The sequence below is a fragment of the Sphaeramia orbicularis genome, chromosome 17 (assembly GCF_902148855.1).
Source record: "Sphaeramia orbicularis chromosome 17, fSphaOr1.1, whole genome shotgun sequence".
Lineage (NCBI taxonomy): Eukaryota > Metazoa > Chordata > Actinopteri > Kurtiformes > Apogonidae > Sphaeramia > Sphaeramia orbicularis.
This window is the reverse complement of record NC_043973.1, coordinates 57127205-57132235: the sequence shown is the minus strand read 5'-3', so window position 1 is coordinate 57132235 and position 5031 is coordinate 57127205. Positions and strand designations below refer to the sequence as shown.

Below are 5031 nucleotides of genomic sequence, written 5' to 3'. Positions count from 1 at the left end.
CGGGTCCAGGTCTGATCCAGATGGGTCCAGGCCCTCAGAGTCACAACAACACATTTGACGTCACACGTTGGCTTTGACTGGAAACTGAGTACACAGTAGATGACGTACTCAGACTGTTTAAAGTACTAATACACACTGAAAATACTCCTGTATGAGTAAGGTACTGCATTCACAACCGACTAGTATGAACAAGTCCAAGTTTCATGAAGTAAATGTATGTGTCAGGTTTTTACTGTCTTATCTTCTATTTCTGATGCTTTTTTAATGCTTCGTTCATGTGTGCGCCGCTCTTAAACACACAAACTGTTTATTTCACTCAAACATGAACTTAATCCAAATCTAATTATTCAGTTTTTAATATAAGAACAGCCAATTTTGTCATTTGAGCAGCAAAATATGAGCACTGTGATGTGAGAAATCATGAAATAACGACAAATCCATTATCCACCCTGCTGCAGATTGATTCTTTTCTAATGAACTAATTGTGTTTTCTCTTATAATATTCCATTTCAGCTGAAAGTATAAAGAAAGAAAAAAAAACAACAACAAAAAGCCAGAAATGATCCCAACAGCGTTAAATAAAACATGGCTTATTGTCGTCACTAAACAGCGACACTTTACACATTACAGTTGTCAGTTCAATACTTTATTAATAACTGGTGCAATTAAAAGACAAAAAATAAAAAATCAAGTAAGAATACATTTGCATATTATATCATCAAAACAAATCATATTTAAAATAATCAAATACAGAATAGAAATGGGATTTTTTTTTTTTTTTTTCAAACTGGAATGAGTAAAATGATGCACAGCTCCGAAGGCCACTAGTGTAAAGTTGTCCAAACTTCCCATAAAAAAGAAAGAAAAAAACCCAAACCATCGTGTTCTGACCTGAAGAAGCTGCTGTCGGTTCATGAACACAAGGCTGCGAATAAAAACCTGGACCCACGACGACTGCACGTACAAACAAACACCGACAAACACCAGATCTGTGCTGTTTTTTTTTATTTTGTGCTCGTTGTCTCGTTGTCTTTGTACTTACAGACAGGAAGTGTTTGAAAGGTACGTTTATTTTACTGAAATGACAACAGTTTTATATTACTAACATTTTTTTAATGAAGTAATAGAGTGACCGTGGATTATTAGCATTAGCATTTTGTGATAAACTGGGATAACAGCATGTTGTCGAGTTAGCATCTGCATATCTTCATCATCTTCAGATATCGTCTTGTTAGTCTCATTGGTTTTTAAAAAATATATATATTTTAAGCAATCTAAAAAAAAGGACATACACTAATGTCTGACAAATTCAAACCAGTGAGTATTAGCATGTTAATATCAATAGGGTTTTGCTAAATAAACCTGTTAGCTAGCTACAATAGCTAGCAAGTATAGTACTTAGCGCAAATGTATTCTGTCTTTAGTAACGTGATTCGATAAAGCTATTGTTAGCGCAAAGATTTGTAGTTTTTAGTCATGGTTAGCTAATGCTGTAGTTAGCTAACATTAATGTTAGTTCAAAGAATAGGATAAAATTGACTTTATTATCATTGTGGTAGGAAAATAACATAATAATAAGATGAATAAAATAATAAAATATACTCTGTTTTCAGTCAGAATACGTTTGATTGAGCTAACCACAACATTTACTAACTAAAGCGTTAGCTAAAAGTATTTGGTCTAATTCTGTTAGCTAACATTAATGTTAGTTCAAAGAATAGAATAGAAAAGACTGATAAAAAAAGTAACAATAAAATGAATAAAATAATAAAATATAGACTGTTTTCAGTCAGAATACCTTTGATTAGCTAATGCTGCAGTTAGCTAATGTTGTGGTTAGCTCAAAGGTATTCGGTCTTTAGTAAAATTATGGTTAGCTAACACTGTGGTCATCTAATGTTGTGGGTAATTCAAACATACTCTGGCATTAATCAGAATAGCTTTGATTAGCTAATGTTGCAGTTAGCTAACATCATGGTTAGCTAACATTAAAATTAGTTCAAAGAATAGAATAGACTTCATTGTCCTTGTGGTGAGAAAACAACATAAGATATATTGTTTCAGTCAGAATACCTTTGATTAGCTAATGTTGTGGTTAGCTAATGTTGCCATTAGCTCAAATGTCAGTCGTCTTCTGAACTGCTTTCCCCTAACTAGGGTCTGGGGGTGGGTGGGGGGGGGGTGCTGGAGCCAATCCCAGCTACCTATGTGCGAAGGCGGGGTTAGCTCAAAAGTAAGACTGCAGTTAGCTAACACTGTGATCAGCTACTGATGTGGCTAAAATTGTTTTTATCTGTAGCATGAGTGATTAGTTTTGTTTGTTCTGCTGTTTTTAAGCAAAACTGGATGTCGTTTCTGCTAAATGTGACATTGTACGACTTTCTAGATAACATAATCATCCAGACCGATAATAGAATGAATAAATAATAAAGAAACAAACATTCTATTCACTTTGTCAATAACCTGGATCTGGATCAGTTTCATCTGTTCGTTTGGAGCCTAAAGCCTCAGAATAGTTCCATTAAAATACGGAAAATATGTGAATATAAGAAGCTATTGGGATACGATGTCCTAACAAACTACACGGTACTTTATCTTTGTCATTTTAATTAAATTAAGGAAAAGGATGAAGATTATAGAAGAAATCTGCATAATGGGAAAGTTGACTCACCATCGGAGATGACAAGAGGCACAGTTTGAAGAAAAATGAGGAAAATGGACTTTATTCAGAATCCGAAAACAAAACAACGGAAGAACTGAAAAAGTAAAGAATAGATGAGGAGACTATTATGGGATTCCCAAACACTGTCGTTAATAAATGTTGAAAATATCAATAAAAATGTAAGTATTTTTAAAAAGTAAGTATGCCAAAAGTGGAATGTGTCAGATGTTGTAAATGCAGTCGTCGTTTACGCAGATTTACCGACAGCTTTGTGGTTCGTTTCCGTAGCCACGGCAACAAAAGCATGACTTTATTAAAAAGAGAAAATATCACATTAAAAAAATCTGTAAAACTGTAAAAGGCCAAGGCACAAATAATCTGTAGCGATCAAAATGTCCATGAAATGTGTTTTTATGCAGAATGTGTGGATCAGTGCATCACTCGGTTTGAAGTTACAGTGAATACGAAAAAAAAATAAAGACAGAAATCACAGCGAACACTAGCGCCCCCTTTGACTACACGATGCCATAAAGTGCTCGATGTACATACAGTCGACAAGGCATGAAACAAACAACACACAAACAAACACAGAAGAGGGCGGGAAAGTGTTGGAAAAGTTCGGTGACTGTTGCAATTATGGCTTTGTTTGATCCAGATTTGGGGCGAGGCTGGTTTTAACCAAAACAAACCAGGACTGACTCCAAACTTTAGGTCGACGCTAAATTCATTTAAATTGTGACTTTTTGCTGAAGGCTGCTCCTGTTTCAACACATTAGCTCTGTTTTGGGGCACCACTAACCCGCATTTCCACCATTTTGTATCTGAACCATCTTAACAACAAAATCTGTGGTTGTTTTTTACTTTTTCGTCCGATGGTTCGATGGATGTTTGGTACCAGTGTCGACCATCTGCATCTGTTAACAATTATTAAAGAATCTTCTTCTCAAAACCGTCGGTCAGAATGACTTGATATTTCTTGTGGACCATCTTTGGGGTCAGGTCAACCAAGTTTGTTCAAAGAATTGAGAAATATTGATTTTTGAATTTTATATGAATGTTTAAATTTTTAAAAATCCCCATTGGTTTATAATGGGACACATTTCAAAGTGCTACAACTTCGAAACAGTTGAAAATATTGATATAATTACTATTGACAATAGATAGGAAGTCACGTATGGGCTTTCATTTGGTGCTATGACCTTTGACCTTGAGTGACCCTGAAAGGTCAAACCCAAGGTCATCTATGTCCAGATTTCTAGAAACCTCTTCTCAAAAACCATCAGCCACAATCAATTGAAATTCACAGCAGAGGTTCAATGGGGTAAGGTCCACCAGGTTTGATCAAAGAATTGAGAAATATTGATTTTTTTTAAGAAAAAAATTTAATTAATTTTTGAAATGGTAAAAATCCCTGTTGGACTACAGGAGCCTTGGTCCTTTGTTTCTGGTTTAGGACAAATAGAAATGACTGGACTTTTTTTTTTTTTTTTATCTCTACCATAGAATTAAATCCAATTCTACAAACTGTCACCTTAATGATAATCATTTCATTTTGCTCAACAGCGCCGGTTTTCCCTGCTTCAAACCAACGTTTGAGCTTTAGATTCCAATTATTTTCATCCAAATACTTTGGTTTCAGATCTGAGTTCAGTTTAAGAACCAGAACAAACCTGGTTCTGTCATTGGTGGAAATGCGGTTCTGGTGTTTTAGAGCTTATCGTCAGAAAAGAATCTCAGGATGAGGTTGATAAAAGGTGAAAATACAATAAGGACAAAGAAGAAGAAACCAGTAGAAACCTTAAATTAACCAATGACTCTAGCGAATGTCCTTTAAATTCACTAAAAATAAAGATGGAACAGGTTTAAAATCACACTTAATTAGTGTAAAGGTCAGAAAACGCATTCGTGATCTAGTTAAAACCAAATCCTTTTGAACGTTTCCCAAACTCACACCACTGCAACTAAAAAGTTCACATCATTCAACTCACCTCATTCTTTGTTAATTTGACGTTTACTTGATGAATCTTTTAGATGTTTAGTCGTTTTTAGCATCAGATGTGTTTTTGTCCCAAGAGCCAAGCATTTTGGAGCTTTTCAGAAAAATCACTTTGAACAAGAACAAAATCAATGCCAACAAACATCCAAAGGCCAAAGTTGTGTTTCAGTTGTGCATTAAACAATATCTGCATGAGTCGGCCTTTTCCTAACACTTGTTTAGTGAAATTCTCACCTTTTTACTTCAGACGAGAGTTTTTGACATAATTTGAGTACTTCCCTTTAAACAACAACTTTGAAAATTAAAAGTCACGATAGAAAGTTGATAACGTGGAACAAGATGATGCCACAAACAGCACAAAGCCTTCACAGAG

General features: G+C 34.9%; 1 long non-coding RNA gene across 1 annotated transcript; it reads right to left on the bottom strand.

The window, feature by feature from the left end:
• Positions 1-1261: 1261 nt before the first annotated feature.
• Positions 1262-2818, bottom strand: LOC115437533 (uncharacterized). The gene is made up of 2 exons (XR_003937942.1): positions 2074-2818; positions 1262-1940 (listed from the first exon to the last, which is right to left on the bottom strand). It is a non-coding gene; the product is annotated as an uncharacterized LOC115437533 (long non-coding RNA).
• Between the last annotated feature and the right edge of the window lie 2213 nt (positions 2819-5031).